General features: G+C 38.5%; 1 long non-coding RNA gene across 1 annotated transcript; it reads left to right on the top strand.

The window, feature by feature from the left end:
• The first annotated feature begins 3157 nt into the window (after positions 1–3157).
• Positions 3158–5322, top strand: LOC111378032. The gene is made up of 2 exons (XR_002699803.1): positions 3158–3331; positions 5053–5322. It is a non-coding gene; the product is annotated as an uncharacterized LOC111378032 (long non-coding RNA).
• The last annotated feature ends 12662 nt before the right edge of the window (positions 5323–17984 follow it).

Consider the following 17984-nt stretch of genomic DNA (forward strand, 5'->3'; position numbering starts at 1 on the left):
CCACATTTCGAAAAGCTCGCGATGATTCGAAACGAGGTTCGTGTGAAAGAACGGCCTCTTACTTACATGGAATGCTTGGATTTTCAGTTTTCGAAAAAATTGACATAACTTTCGCATACGTTGTCCGTTTTTGGCCCACAACCACATTTCGGAAAGCTCGCGACGTTTCGAAACGAGGTTCGAGTGGAAGAACAGTCACTTGTGTACACGAAACGCTTGCATTGTTAGTTTTCAAAAAAATTGGCATAGCTTTCGTATACCATGTTCGTTTTGGGCCCATAACCATATTCTGAAAAGTTTGCGACAATTCGTAACAACGTTCACGTGGAAGAACCAGCACTTGCGTATAAGGAATGCTTGGATTGTCAGTTTTCAAAAAAGTTAGCTTAACTTTCGCATACGGTTTTCGTTTTGGGCCCACAAACACATTTTGGAAAGCCCGTGATGATTAAGAATGAGGTTGACATGGAAGAACCAGTACTTACGTACACGGAACGCTTGGTTTAAAAGTTTTCAAAAAAATTGGCATAGCTTTCGTATACGTTGTTCGTTTTAGGCTCATAACCACATTTCGGAAAGCTCGCGACGATTCTCGAAATGAGGTTTGCATAGAAGAACAAGCACTTGTGTACACGGAACGATTGGATTGTCAATGTTAGAAAAAATTATCTTAACTTTTGCATACGGAGTCCATTTTGGGCCCATAACCACATTTTGGAAAGCTCGTGATGATTCAGAATGAGATTCACGTGGAAGAACAGATACTTGCGTACACGAAATGCTTGGATTGTTAGTTTTCGAAAAAATTGGCATAACTTTCATACAATGTCTATTTTGGGCCCATAACCATATTTCGAAAAGCTCGCAACAACTTGGAATGAGGTTCGCGTGGAAGAATAGGCACTTGCGTACAAGGAATGCTTGAATTGTCAATTTTCAAAAAAATTGGCACAACTTTTGCATACATTGTCCATTTTTGGCCCATAACCTCATTTCAAAAAGATCGTGATGATTCGAAATGAGGTTTGCATGGAAAAATAGTCACTTGCATTTACAGAATGCTTTAATTGTCAGTTTTCAGAAAAATTGGTATAGCTTTCGCATACAGTGTTCGTTTTGGGCTCATAACCATATTTTGGAAAGCTCGCGACGATTTGAAACGAGGTTTGCGTGGAAACACAAGCACTTGCATACACGGAACAATTGGGTTGTCAGTGTTCAAAAAAATTAGCATAACTTTGGGATACGGAGTCCGTTTTGGGCTTATATCCACATTTCGAAAAGCTCGTAATGATTCGGAACGAGGTTTGTGTAGAAGAATAGGCACTTGCATACACGGAACGATTGGATTGTCAGTGTTGAGAAAATTGGCATAACTATCGCATACAGTGTCCGTTTTAGGTACATAACCACATTTCAGAAAGCTTGTGATGATTCGGAATGAGGATAGCGTGGAAGAACTGTTGGATTGCCGTGTTTGATAAAATTGGCATAACTTTCACATACGGTGTCAGTTATGGGCCCATAACCACATTTCAGAATGCTCAGGATGATTCGTAATGAGATTTATGAGGAAGAACGAGCACTTCCGAACACAGAACGCTTGGATTAAAAGTTTTCAAAAAAAATGGCATAACTTCCCATACGATGTCCGTATTGGGCCCATAAATACATTTCAGAAAGCTCTCGATGATTTGGAATGAGGTTCACATGGAAGAATAGTCACTTGTATACACGGAACAATTGGATTGTCAGTTTTCAAAAAAATTGGCATAGTTTTCGCATACGGTGTCCGTTTTGGGTCTATAACCATATTTCAGAAAGCTAGCAATGATTTTGGAAGAGGTTTTCATGGAAGAACAAGCACTTGCATTCAAGGAACACTTGGATTGTCGATTTTCAAAAAAATTGGCATAACTTTCGCATACGGTGTCCATTTTGGGCCCATAACCACATTTAGGAAAGCTCGCGATGATTCAGAATGAGATTCGTGAGGAAGAACAGGCACTTGTGTACACGGAACACTTGGATTGTCAGTTTTCGAAGTAATAGGCATAACATTTGCATACGGTATCCGTTTTGGTCCCACAATCACATTTCGGAAAGCTCGCGACGATTAAGATTTAGGTTCACGTGGACGAACTGGCACTTGTGTAATATCCCAAACTTCCTGTTATATATTTGGCCAATATAATTCATGCATTTCATGCTATTCACAATGTTACTTGCATTAGTTTTCTTAATTACTTTATCTTAAAATGGTGCATTCGATTATGGATATTTTAAGATTTTAGTCTTTGACTCCTAGACCTAGGTGTTGAATTTTGTATTGAGCTATGATAGGAAATTAGGTTAACTAAATGTTGGAGATTGGCTTGATAAGAAATGGAATATCGAAAAGGTCGGAAATTGGTATCGACAAAAGTTCAAGCTGTCTATTCAGTTGATCGAGACCACCTTAAACCCTAGATAGGTAATTGACATATTTGGGACATGATACATAAAGGAACATGATCATGATGCGATAATATATGTCTCATATGACATTATAAATATCGAGGTGCGATTTGATGAAATCGGTCGAGAATGGGGTGTAAATCGGGTAAGTAATTAAATGAACGATTGAGGAATTAGCTCTATAAAATATTTTTGGATCTTAGGGCAAGTGAAATGGATTATAAACACATTAACATAAAGCCCAGTATACTTGATTTATACCTGCAAAGATAGATATAAAATCAGATTTTTTTACTAGTGACCACCTCATGCTTGAACACCTCATGCTTTTAATGTTTATAATTTTAACACCCAATTCCTTTAACCTTAAGGCATCAATCTCCTGTCCTACTCCTTAATCACTTATTATAGGATGAATATATATCTTATAATCATAAATGGATCCAAATATAATGGTTGAAAATCAAGTATGGCTGCAATGAAGACACGTCGTGCTTGGCACCTCATGCTTGGGATTGTTGTCATTTTAACACTCAATCCCTTCATCCTTAAGATATATAGCACGTCTCCTACCTCTTTTTATTTAATATAGATAGATATACATATCTTATAAATCAATATAAGTTAAATAGTCCAAGAGAAAAGTCAAATATAGTAGGAAAAGACCACCTCATGCTAAACACTAGGCTGCACCCCACATTTTCTTAATCCTTAAGGAAGAGTCACGTCTCCAGCATCTTGAAGACTTTATATACACCTCCTAACAACATGTTTAGTCTTACAAATTATCCCCAATTGACCACCGATTGAAAGAGAAAGCAAAAAGGGAAAGAGAGAAGCAGAAACAAGGAGCTGAAATTGAATTTCTGGATAGGTGAGTTTAGCTCACGGTTTTGAAGTTTTTCTTTAGTTCTTTTGCTTGTTTTATAATATGTTTGAACTATAAACTCACTTCAGGCTAAGTATAAGGGCTGTTTATGATTTTATGACGGCAAAAGAGAGGGGTAATTGAGTACAAGAACCTGAAAGAAACCAACAGGAATAGAGATGTGTTGATTGATGAATTTGGATGGTTTAAACTTTGATTTTGGATAATACTGAAGATATAACTTGTATCTATGTAAATTAATGTTGTTATATGGGATTTAGAAGGATATAAATGGTCTTCTAATAGCCTGGAATCTGTTTAATGACATGCTAATAAAATGGAAACCGAAAGCTGTCACAATGAAAACTGCCTGATTTTGATGTCATGGAAATGGACTATTTTGATACTGAGAACACTTGATTTGTCACGAATTTAGGGCATTATTGTCTTCACATACATGTTATAGAAACGTGGTAAAAATTTGGGAGTCATTGGATATGGATAAGGGGGTGAAAACGGATTGGAAAAGTAGTTGGACGGTGATGAAACCTGAAAAACAGGTTCTGTCCATTTATGTGTTTAATATGATTTCAACCTTTACATGTAAATTAATTATCTCTTGGGCCTAGAAAAAGATTCTAAGGAGTATTAGGTTGTTGACAACAATTGGACGACGTTGATGTTGGTAATTGGACTCGAGGAAAAATGAGACTTATGGGATGAGATTGTAATGCCATTAGTAACTTGAATAATGAATTCGTTTAAATTATTTTGACGTGAATGGAAATATTTTGGGATTTTGTGTATGTTAAGGCTATTAAATGGAGGATTGCCTTTAATATTAAATAGTAATATAGATGATTTCCGACGTTGAGTGAAAAAGGAAAGTGATATAATCTCCGTAGGAGCTCGTGCACACACAAGGGCAAAAAGGTAAGTAAAAATCCATTTGCAACTACAATGCAAGAACTTAGCATTTGTGGTATAGTGATGTTAGGATATTTTCATACTTTGATAAGAAAGCTCGTTGCATCCTATATGATGATTATGATCATTGAGTATGTGGTTGCAAAATACATTGACATCAACTTCCATTAAGCATGTCATTCATGAGCATTTTCATTGGCATGCACAACATATGATCATGGTTGAAAACTTTGCATGCAAAACATGATTTCAAAGTAAGTTTTCTTTATAAATGTTTTATTGACCACTACTAGGGCACCGAGGCATGTGAGGCATGCTTATGTGATATGTTTGGCATCGCGGGTGATACTTCTTGGGGTGATTACAAAGGTAGACAGGGGATGGGCCTTTGGTGATCACGGGAGGGCGGACCACTCGACTATGCCCTTGTTATGATTATTGGCGCTGCCGGGTGGGAGACTTCTTGGGTGATCATAGGGGTAGTTAGGGGATGGGCCTCTAGCGGTCACGAGAGGATGGTCCACTCGCCGGTGTCGATTTCATATTGGCCACTTGAATATTGATATTGATAATATGCAGAGCTCTATCTAGTGCATAGTTGGTGGGTCAAGGGCCCAATGAAATGAAAGATTTCAAATGAAATAATTTCGAGTCGACTTTGATGAATATTGGAATATGATGCATCTTTAGCATGATGTTTAAAGTAAATGACATGGTGCCATATATCCTTGTTACTCATACTCATGACATGCATGATTCTTGCTTGCTAAGCATTGGCTTATGTAGTTCTTACATTGTAGGTGAGCATGGAACTATACAGAGGGCACGGCTAGCTGTAGAGCTCTTACGGGACTCCAAAGATCAATGTACATGGATGATGACCTGTAGGGTTATTTTGTGGGCTATTGTTTTGAGCTTACACTCTATTGTGTCATATTTGGGGGGTCCTGTCTTGTATAACTTTTGAAATGGCCTATAGATGTGTTTATAACCTTAGAACATACGTGTTGGATTATGGTTATATGATCGTTGATTTTGATATAATATATGATCATCACAGTTGATTTGAAGTTAACAATTAGGAACATAATTGTGCAAATGCTCGTTTCATTTTATTAAAAAAAAAGTATATCTAAATTTTGTGTCTAGATCGAGTTACCAATATCATTTCGATATAGGAATTAGTATGGTTATCTGTATATATTTGGGGTGTGACAACTTGCGAACATGGAATGCTTAGATTGTCATTTTTCGAAAAAAATTGACATAACTTTCCCAAACGGTGTCCCACAAACACATTTCGGAAAGCTAATGACCATTAAGAATGAGGTTTGTGTGGAAGAACCGGCACTTGCATACATGGAACACTTGGATTGTTAGTTTTCAAAAATTTGGTATATCTTTCGCATACGGTGTCCATTTTGGGCCCATAACCATATTTCGAGAAGCTCGCGATGATTTGTATCGAGGTTCGCATGGATGAATAGGCACTTACATACAAGGAACACTTGGATCGTCAGTTTTTGAAAAAATTGGCATTACTTAAGCATACAATGTCTGTTTTGGGCCCATAACCACATTTAGGAAAGCTCACGATGATTCGAAATGAGGTTCACATGAAAAACCTGACAATTGTGTACACGAACCCTTGGATTGTCCATTTTAGATAAAATTGGCATAACTTTCCCATATGGTGTCCATTTTTGACCCATAACCACATTTCGAAAAGCTCATGATGATTCGGAATGAGGTTCGCGTGGAAGAACAAGTACTTGCGTATACAGAGTGATTGGATAATCATTTTTCGAAAACATTGGCATAACTTTCTCATACAGTGTCTGTTTTGGGCCCAAAAACACATTTCAGAAAGCTCGCGACAAGTAAGAATGAGGTTCACTTGGAAGAACCGACTTTTGCATACATGAAATGCTTGGATTGTCAGTTTTTGAAAAAATTAGCATAACTTTTGCATACGATGTCCGTTTTGGGTACGTAACCACATTTAGGAAAGCTCACATAGATTCAGAATGAGATTCGCATTGAAGAACAAGCACTTGCGTACACGGAATGCTTGGATTGTCAGTTTTCAAAAAAATGGCAAAACATTCGCATACATTGTTATTTTGAGCCCATAACCACATTTTGGAAAGCTCGTGACGATTCGGAACGAGGTTCACGTGGAAGAATAGGCACTTGCATACCAGGAAGGCTTCGTTTGTCAATTTTTGAAAAAAATGGCATAACTTCTGCATACAGTGTCCGTTTTGGGCCCATAACCACATTTTGAAAAGCTGGCGATGATTTGGAATGTGATTCATGTGGAAGAACCGACACTTGCGCACATAGAATGCTTGGATTGTCGATTTTCAAAAAATCTGGCATAACTTTTGTATACGATGTCCGTTTTGGTCCAATAACCATATTTCAAAAAGCTCGCGACAATTCGGAACAAGGTTCACAAGAAAGTTTCGACACTTGCATACACGGAACGCTTGGATTGTCAGTTTTCAAAAAAATTGGCATAACTTTCACATACGGTGTCCGTGTTGGGCCCATAACCACATTTCGTAAAGCTAGCGATGATTCGAAATGAGGTTTGCATAGAAGAACCAGCACATGCGTACACAAAATGCTTGGATTGTCAATTTTCGAAAAAATTAACATAACTTTCGCATACGGTGTCCGTTTTGGGCCCATAACCACATTCAGGAAAGCTCACGAAGATTTGAAATGAGATTCACATTGACGAACAGGCACTTGCATACACGAAACGCTTAGATTGTTAGTTTTCAAAAAAATTGGCAAAACTTTGGCATACGTTGTCCTTTTTGGGCCTATAACTACATTTCGAAAAGCTTGCGACAATTCAAAACGTGGTCCACATGGAAGAATAGGAACTTGCATACACGGACAGCTTCATTTGTCGATTTTCAAAAAAATTAGCATAACTTCTGTATACGATGTTCGTTTTGGGCCCATAACCACATTTCGGAAAGTTGGTGACAATTTGGAACTTGATTCGCGTGGAAGAACTGATACTTGTGCACACAAAATGCATGGATTGTCATTTTTCGAAAAAATTGGCATAACTTTCGCATATGGTGTCCGTTTTGGTCCAATAACAACATTTTGAAAAGCTCGAGATGATTCAAAATGAGGTTTGCATGGAAGATCTGACACTTTCGTACATGAAACACTTAGATTGTCAGTTTTTGAAAAAATTGGCATAACTTTCGTATACGGTGTTTGTCTTGGGCCCATAACCATATTTCAAAAAGCTCGTGACAATTCAAAATGAGGTTCGCATAGAAGAATCGGCACATGCATACACCGAATGCAAGGATTGTCAAGTTTTAAAAAAATTAGCATAACTTTCGCATACGGTGTCCGTTTTAGGCCTATAACCACATTTCGAAAAGCTCGTGACGATTCGAAATGAGGTTAGAATGCTTGGATTGCTAGTTTTCAAAAACATTGGCATAACTTTCACATACGATGTCCATTTTGGGCAATAGCCACATTTCGGAAAGCTCGCAATGATGCGGAATGAGGTTCGTGTGGAAGAATCGGTACTTGCGTACACGGATCAGTTTGATTGTCGATTTTCAAAAAAATTGGAATCACTTTTGCATACGGTGTCCATTTATGGCCCAGAACCACATTTCAAAAAGCTCACGATGATTAAGAAAGAGGTTCGCGTGGACGAACTGGCACTGGTGTACAGAGAATGCTTGGATTGTCAATTTTCGAAAAAATTGGCATTACTTTCTCATACGGCGTCTGTTTTGGGCCCATAACCACATTTCAGAAAGTTTGTCATGATTTGAAACCAGGTTTTCATGGAAGAACTAGCACTTGCATACATGGAATGCTTGGATTGTTAATTTTCAAAAAAATTGGCATTAGTTTTGTATACAGTGTCCGTTTTGGGCCAATAAACACATTTTCGAAAGGTCGCAATGATTTGGAACGTGGTTCGCATGGAAGAACAAGTACTCGTGTACACGGAAATATTGGATTGTTAGTGTTTGAAAAAATTGGCGTGACTTTCGCATACAGAGTCCGTTTTGGGCCATAACCACATTTCGAAAAGCTCGCGACGATTTAGAACGAGGTTTGCATGGAAGAACAAGCACATGCATACAGAAAATGATTGGATTGTCAGTGTTCAAAAAAATTAGCATAACTTTTACATATGTGTCCGTTTTGATCCGATAAACACATTTCGAAAAGCTTGCAATAATTCGGAACGAGGTTCATGTGGAAGAACAGGTACTTGTGTACACGGAACGATTGGATTGTCAGTGTTGAAAAAATTGGCATAACTTTCGCATACGGTGTCCGTTTTGGGCCCATAACCACATTTCAAAAAGCTCGTGATGATTCGAAATAACATTCATCTGGAAGAACCAGGACGTACCTACAAGGAACCCTTGGATTGTCAGTTTTCAAAAAAATTGGCATAACTTTCGCATACGGTGTACATTTTGGTCCCATAACCACATTTTGGAAAGCTCGCGATGATTAAGAACGAGGTTTGAGTGGAGGAATCGGCACTTACATACACAAAATGCTTAGATTGTCAGTGTTTGAAAAAATTGGCATAACCTTTACATACAGAGTTTATTTTGGGCCCATACCCACATTTCAGAAAGCTTGCGATGATTCTAAATGAGGTTCGTGTGGAAGAATAGGCGCTTGGGTACACGGATCGATTGGATTGCCAGTGTTGAAAAAATTGGGATAACTTTTGCATAAGGTGTCTGTTTTAGGCCCATAACCACATTTCAGGAACTTGCATACACGAAATGATTGAATTGTCATTGTTTGAAAAAATTGGCATAACTTTCACATACGGTGTCCGTTATGGGCCCATAACCACATTTCGAAAAGCTCGCGACGATTAAGATCGAGGTATACGTGGACGAATCAGCACTTATGTACGTGGAATGCTTGGATTGTCAATTTTCAAAAAATTGGCATAACTTACACATATGGTGTTTGTTTTAGGCCCATAAACACATTTTGGAAAGCTCGTGACGATTAAGAATGAGGTTCGCATAGAAGAACCAGCACTTGCGTACACGGAATGCTTAGTTTAAAAGTTTTTAAAAAATTGGCATAACTTTCGCATACGTTGTCGGTTTCGGGACCATAACCACATTTCAGAAAACTCGCGATGATTCTGAACAAGGTTCACATGGAAAAATTGATACTTGCTTACACGAAATGCTTGGATTATCAGTTTTCGAAAAAATTGGCATAACTTTCGCATACGTTGTCCTTTTTGGCCCATAACCACATTTCAGAAAGCTCACACTATTCAGAAAGAGGTTTATGTGGAAGAACACGCACTTGCGTACATGGAATGATTGGATTGTTAGTGTTGAACAAATTGGCATAACTTTCGCATACGCCGTCCGTTTTGGCCCCATAACCACCTTTCGGAGAGCTCGCGATGATTTGAAACGAGGTTCACGTGGAATAATAGGAACTTGCGTACACGAAATGATTGGATTGTAATTGTTTGAGAAAAATTGGTATAACTTTCGCATAAGGTGTCCGTTTTGGGCCCATTACCGCATTTTGGAGAGCTCACGACGATTCGGAATGAGGTTCACGTGGAAGAATAGGAAATTGCGTACACGAAACAATTTGACTATCATTGTTTGAAAAAATTAGCATAACTTTCGTATACGGTGTCCATTTTGGGCCATAACCACATTTTGAAGAGCTCGCGATGTTTCGGAATGAGGTTCACGTGGAAGAATAGGAACTTGTGTACACAAAATGATTTGATTGTCATTGTTTGAAAAAAAATTGCATAACTTTCATATACGGTGTCTGTTTTGGGCCCAAAACCACATTTCGAAAAGCTCACGATGATTAAGAGCGACATTCGCATGGAAACACTAACACTTGCATACACAGAACGCTAGGATTGTTAGTTTTAAAAAATTGGCTTAACTTTCACATACGGTGTTTGTTTTGGGCCCACAAACACATTTCGGAAAGCTCATGATGACTAAGAACGAGGTTCGCATGGAAGAACCAGCACTTGCGTACACGGAACGCTTGGTTTAAAAGTTTTCAAAAAAATTAGCATAACTTTCGCATACGTTGTTTGTTTTGGGGCCATAACCACATTTCGGAAAGCTCGCGACAATTCAAGGTGTTCGAAAAAACAAGCCCTTGGGTACACAGAATGATTGGATTGTCATTTTTTGAAAAAATTAGCATAACTTTCGCATAAGGAGTTTGTTTAGGGCCCATAACCACATTTCGGAAAGCTCGCGATAATTCGGACTGAGTTTCGTATAGAAGAATAGGCACTTGCATACACAGAATGCTTGGTAATTTTTGAAAAAATTGGCAAAGCTTTCTTATACGGTGTCTGTTTTGGGCCGAAGTCCATATTTTGGAAAGCTCGCAACGATTTGGAATGAGGTTCTGGTGGAAGATTAGGACCTTGCGTACAAGGAATGCTTGAATTGTCAGTTTTCAAAAAAATGGCATAACTTTTGCATGCGGTACCGTTTTCGGCCCATAACCACATTTCAAAAAGTTCGCGACGATTTGGAATGAGTTTTGCAAGGAAGAATAGTCGCTTGCATACACAAAACACTTGGATTGTAAGTTTTCAAAAAAATTGGCATAGCTTTCGCATACGGTGTTCGTTTTGGGCCCATAACCATATATCAGAAAGCTCACGATGATTTGGAATTAGGTTTACATGGAAGAACAAACAGTTGCGTACACAGAATGATTGGATTGTCAGTGTTAGAAAAAGTTGGCATAACTTTCGCATACGGAGTCCGTTTTGGACCGATATCCACATTTCGAAAAGTGCACGATGATTTGAAACGAGGTTTGCGTGGAAGAATAGGCACTTGCGTACTTGGAACGATTGGATTGTCAGTGTTGAAAAGATTGGCATAACTTTTGCATACGGTGTCCATTTTGGGCACGTAACCACATTTCAAAAAGCTCTCTACGATTTGGAATGAGGATCACGTGGAAAAATAGGCACTTGCTTACACGAAATGATTGGATTGTTAGTGTTTGAGAAAATTACAATAACTTTCACATACGGTGTCCGTTTTGGGCCCTTGATCACATTTCAGAAGCTTAGGATGATGTAGAACAAGGTTCGTAAGGAAGAACGAGCACTTGCGTACACGAAACGCTTGGATTAAGAGTTTTCAAAAAATTAGCATAACTTTTGCATGCCGTCTCCGTTTTCGGCCCATAACTAGTTTCAAAAAGCTTACGACGATTCAGAATGAGGTTTACATGGAAGAATAGTCACTTGTGTATACGGATGCTTAGATTGTAAGTTTTCAAAAAAATTGGCATAGCTTTCACATACGGTGTTTGTGTTGGGCCCATAACCGTATTTCAAAAAGCTCGCGTCGATTCGAAACGAGGTTTGTATGAAAGAATAAGCAGTTACGTACACGAAATGATTGGATTGTCAGTGTTAGAAAAAATTAGCATAACTTTTGCATATGGAGTCCGTTTTGGGCCGATATCCGCATTTCGAAAAGCACCCGATGATTCAAAATGAGGTTCATGTGGAAAAAAAGGCACTTGCATACACGGAACATTTGGATTGTCAGTGTTAAAAAATTGGCATAACTTTCGCATATGGTGTCCGTTTTGTGCAGATAACCACATTTTGGAAAGCTCTCGACGATTCGAAATGAGGATCGCGTGCAAGAATGGGCACTTGCATACACGGAATGATTGGATTGTTAGTGTTTGAGAAAATTGGTATAACTTTCACATACTGTGTCCATTTTGTGCCCATGACCACATTTCAGGAAGCTTAGGACGATTCGAAAAGCGGTTCGTGAGGAAAAACCAGTACTTACGTACACGGAATTCTTAGATTAAAAGTTTTCTAAAAAATTGGCATAACTTTTGCATACGTTGTCCGTTTTTGGCCCATAACCACATTTTGAAAAGCTTACAAAGATTTGGAACGAGGTTCGCATGGAAGAATAGTGACTTGCATACACAGAATGCTTAGATTGCAAGTTTTCACAAAAATTGGCATAGCTTTCGCATACGGTGTTCATTTTGGGCCCATAACCATATTTCAGAAAGCTCACGTCGAAATGAGGTTTACATGAAAGAACAAGAAGTTACGTACATAGAACGATTAGATTGTTAGTGTTAGAAAAAATTGGTATAACTTTCGCATACAGAGTCCATTTTGGACCGATATCCACATTTTGGAAAGCGCGCGATGATTCGGAACGAGGTTCGTGCGGAAGAACAGGCACTTGCATACTCAGAACGATTAGATTGTCAGTGTTGAAAAAATTGGCATAACGTTTGCATACGGTGTCCATTTTGGGCAAATAACCACATTTCGGAAAGCTCTCGACGATTCGAAATGAGGATCACATGGAAAAATAGGCACTTGCATACACGAAATGATTGGATTGTTAGAGTTTGAAAAATTAGCATAACTTTTGCATACGATGTCCGTTTTGGGCCCATGACCTCATTTGAGAAAGCTTAGGACAATTTAGAATGAGGTTCGTGAGGAAGAACCAGCACTTGTGTACACGGAACGCTTGGATTAAAAGTTTTTGAAAAAATGGCATAACTTTTGCATACGGTGTCCATTTTCTACCCATAACCACATTTCAAAAAGCTCACGACAATTCGGAACGAGGTTTACATGGAAGAACAGTTACTTGCATATACGAACGCTTAGATTGTAAGTTTTCGAAAAAATTGGTAAAGCTTTCTACCCATAACCATATTTTGAAAAGCTCACATTGATTCGGAATGAGGTTTGTGTGGAAGAACAAGCAGTTACGTACACGGAATGATTGGATTGTCAGTGTTAGAAAAAATTAGCATAACTTTTGCATACGGAGTCCATTTTGGAACGATATCCACATTTCAAAAAGCGCGCGATGATTCGAAATAAGGTTCACGTGGAAGAACAGGTACTTGGTACACGAAACGATTGGATTGTCAGTGTTGAAAAAAATGGCATAACTTTCGCATACAGTGTCCATTTTGGGCACATAACAACATTTCAAAAAGCTCTCAATGATTCGGAACGAGGATCGCGTGGAAGAACAGGCACTTGCATACACGGAATGATTGGATTGTTAGTGTTTGAGAAAATTGGCATAACTTTGCATACGGTGTCTGTTTTCGGCCCATAACCACATTTCAGAAAATTGAGGATGATTTGGAACGAGGTTCGTGAGGAAGAACCAGCACTTGCGCGTACAAAATGCTTGGATTAAACATTTTCGAAAAAATTGGTATTACTTTCGCATACGTTGTCCATTTTTGGCCCATAACCACATTTTAGAAAGCTAGTGATGATTTAGAACGAGGTTTGTGTGGAAGAACCAACACTTGCATACACGAAATGCTTGGATTGTTAGTTTTCGAAAAAATTGGCTTAGCCTTCACATACGGTGTTTGTTTTGGGCCCATAAACACATTTCAGAAAGCTCGTGACGACTAAGAATGAGGTTTGTATGGAAGAACCAGCACTTGCGTACACAGAACACTTAGTTTGAAAGTTTTCAAAAAAATTGGCATAACTTTCACATACATTGTCTGTTTCGGGGCCATAACCACGTTTCGAAAAGCTCGCAACGATTCAAAATAAGGTTTGCACGGAAGAACAAGCACTTGGCTACACGGAATGATTGGATTGCCAGTGTTCGAAAAAATTGGCATAACTTTCGCATATGGAGTCCGTTTGGGCCCATAACTGTCACGCCCCGAACCCTAGTGGACCGGAACGCTACTTTCCTTAGCTTAATCGGTGGTTTAGTAACAAGTGTATACGTTTTAGTGGAAGCTTACATCTTCGGATAATAATTTAAATAACAATACTTCAAATACTTTAAACAAAAACACAAAATCATTTTTCAAAACAACAAAATGTAATTTATTTGAAGAAAACATAACTTGTTCTCGCATTCTGCGTTATTCAAAATTTTAAAGAAATAACATAGTAAAACATTCCATAAAAATAAATCCAAATCACTTATTCACCGGATTTCCATGGGCTCATTGCATCACTCTCATCTTCTCCTCCATCCATGCCCGAGGTAGAATTTCTTCAATCTGTAGAGATGGGATTAAATCCGTGAGTTGAAAAACTCAATAGGTGTCATAGGTGCATTTGTGATCAAGCTATACATTTGAAAACATTAACTTTATAACTTTTCATACATGCCGTACCCGGTGGCACCATTTGACATAAAGGGGTATGCCGTACTCGAGGGCACCATTTGACATACGAACATTTCTTCAACATAGATGGGTATGCATACCGGAGTACCATTTGACATACAACCATTAACATAGAGGGATATGTCGTACCGTAGGACCATTTGACATACAAACATTAACATGAATCGAAACTTATAACTTAACACGATTAAACACATTGCACCTCTACCTATCTTGATTGATGTTTTTGAAACTTTGAAAACTTGGATTGAAAACTTCGATGAAACTTGGACGTTGAAAGAAATGTACTCCTTGGATGTTTGAAAACCGTTGAGAATTGATGCTTGAAAACACTTCTTTAACTTCTAGGAAAAATAGTTTTTCTCCCTCTCTTTTTCTCTCTTGGAAACTCTTTCTTTAGTATGTAAAAGCTCTTGCTTTTGGTGTGAGAAAAAATGAGTGAAATGAGGTCTTTATTTATAGGTAAATATCCCATAACTTAAAACAAATGAAGGGTCAATTTTCATTTAAGAGAGAAAACATGGGTGCCATTTAAGTTTGAGGTTAAATGCTTCAATTTAGTGGGGTTTTTATTGCCAAAAATGTGGGTGGCCCTTTGAGAAAATAATTGATGGAAATAAATATTTAAATTCTAGAGAAAAACGAGAATTTTTATTTCAGGCAGTTTCAGTCGACTGGTTGTAGTCCGGTTGACACTGCACAGCTTTCAATGTTTCTATCATAACTTCTTCTCCCGATATCCGATTGAGGTAATTCAAAGTGCGTTGGAAAGCTAACCCAAAGCGCTGAAACTTTTATCTAGATATCATTTTCCAAATCAAATGTTTCCTATGTCGAAAATGCGTCTCAAATGAGACTAAATATCTGAAGTATACTTTAGTCATCTAATATTCATGTCTTAGTGCCACTAAGGTGTCTAGAATTATTTGGGGTTCTACATCCCCCAACACCTGAATTAAAATTTTTTCCTCGAAATTTACCTTCTGATTGGGCGAATAGAGTTGGATACTTGTCTTTGGCTTCTTCTTCTTTTTCCCAAGTGGCTTCTTTTATGCCGTGATGATTCCACTGTATCTTAACCAGCTGAATCTCTTTATTCCTTAGTTTATGCACTTTTCGATCCAATATCTTGATCGGTAGTTCCTCGTACGACAAATCTTTCTGTACCTCCAAGGTTTGATAACTCACTACATGATTAGGATCATGTACATACTTCTTTATCATTGATATATGGAACACATTGTGCACTGTTGATAATTCAGGTGGCAAAGCTAGTCGGTAAGCCACATTTCCGACTCTATCAAGTATCTCGAAAGGTTCGATATACAGGGGTCGCAGCTTGCCTTTCTTTCCAAATCTAAGTACACCTTTCATCGGTGCTACTTTCAGAAACACTTTATCCCCAACTTGGAATTCTAAATCCTTCTTCCTTGTATTTGTGTAGCTCTTTTGTCGATCCTGTGCTGCCTTTATTCTTGCACGGATCTTATCGATTACCTCGACCTTCCTTTCAACTATTTTTGGCCCTGAAACTCTCTTCTCTCTGACTTCATCCCGATGAACAGGGGATCTACATCTTCTACCATAGAGAGCTTCGTATGGTACCATTCCAATAGTTGCTTGGAAACTGTTATTATAAGCGAACTCTACTAGACTTAAGTATGACTCCCAATTACCTCCTCGATCCAAAACACATGTTCTCAGCATGTCTTCCAAAGTTTGGATGGTCCTTTTAGACTGACCATCGGATTGAGGGTGATATGCTGTACTAAAGTTCAGCTTCGTTCCCATAGCTACTTGTAGACTTTTCCAAAATTTGGACGTGAACCTTGGGTCTCTGTCAGACACAATGGATACAGGTACACCGTGTAATCTCACAACCTCTTTAATGTACAACTGTACCAATTGGTTTAAACCGAATGTCATTTTCACTCGAAGAAAATGAGCTGACTTCGTTAGTCGATCCACTACTACCCATATAGCATTATTTCCTCTTGCTGACTTTGGGAATCCAACCACAAAGTCCATCGTGATATTTTCCCATTTCCATTCAGGTATATCTAGTGGATTTAACAATCCAGCTAGTTTTTGGTGTTTTGCCTTAACCTATTGACATACCACGCACTTCTGCACGTACAGTCCTATACTTCTTGTCATATTTCTCCACCAAAATGTATTTCAAAGATCTCGTTACATTTTCGTACCACCGGGATGTGCGGTGTACCGGGTGGAATGAGCTTCTTTTAATATCTCGTTTCTCAAGGCTTCATCCTTAGGCACGCAAATTCTTCCTCTAAATATCAGTGCCTGATCCTCAGCTATTCCAAAGTCCTTTTTCTTATCGATACCAACTTCATTCTTAATCTTCTGCAAAAATGAGTCTTTATTTTGTGCTTCTATAATTCGATCTCTAAGAGTAGGTCGAATTATTAAAGCTGCTAGACGAGCAGTGACTTGTCCTGGTGTGGTAACCACTTCGATCTGCAACTTTTCCAAGTCCTTGACTAACTCCACTTGAGAGGTGGGTAGTGACGTCAATTGTCCCATTGATTTTCTACTTAGAGCGTCGGCCACAACATTAGCCTTATCCGGATGGTAGTGAATAGTACGGTCGTAATCGTTCACCAATTCCAACCATCATCTTTATCACATATTCAATTCCTTCTGTGTAAAGAGATACTTGAGACTTTTGTGATCTGTATAGATATCACACTTCTGTCCATACAAGTAGTGTTGCCATATCTTCAAAGCGTATACTACTACTGCAAGTTCTAAATCATGCGTCGGGTAGTTCTACTCATGTTTCTTCAATTGTCTTGAAGCATAGGCTATCACTTTTCCATTCTGCATTAGGACACATCCCAATCCTCGTTTGGATGTGTCGCTGTATATAACAAACCCTTTCGTACCTCAGGTATTGTTAATACAGGTGCTGATATCAACTTCTGCTTAAGTTCTTGGAAACTTTGTTCGCATTTTTTCGTCCATTGGAATTTTACTCCCTTCCTTGTAAGCTGCGTCATTGGTCCAGCTATTTTGGAGAATCCTTCTATGAATCTCCTATAATATCCAGCCAATCCTAGAAAACTCCGTACTTCGCCAGCGTTTGTTGGTGCTTTCCAGTTGGTTACTGCTTCTACTTTTGCTGGATCTTCTTCAATCCCTTGGGCAGTAACTACATGTCCAAGAAATCCAACTCGTTCAAGCCAAAACTCGCACTTCTTGAATTTGGCATACAACTTCTCCTTGCGTAATACCTCTAAGGCTATTCTCAAGTGCTCTTCATGTTGCTCCTTACTCTTGGAATATATCAGAATGTCATCGATGAAGACTATGACAAACTGATCCAAGTATTGATAAAACACTCGATTCATCAGGTCCATGAACACTACAGGTGCATTGGTTAGCCCAAATGGCATCACCGTAAACTCGTAGTGTCCATATCGAGTTCTAAAAGCTGTCTTAGGTATATCCTTTGTCTCTACTTTCA

Source organism: Olea europaea, unplaced genomic scaffold (assembly GCF_002742605.1).
Source record: "Olea europaea var. sylvestris unplaced genomic scaffold, O_europaea_v1 scaffold176, whole genome shotgun sequence".
In the NCBI taxonomy this organism is placed as follows: Eukaryota; Viridiplantae; Streptophyta; class Magnoliopsida; order Lamiales; family Oleaceae; genus Olea; species Olea europaea.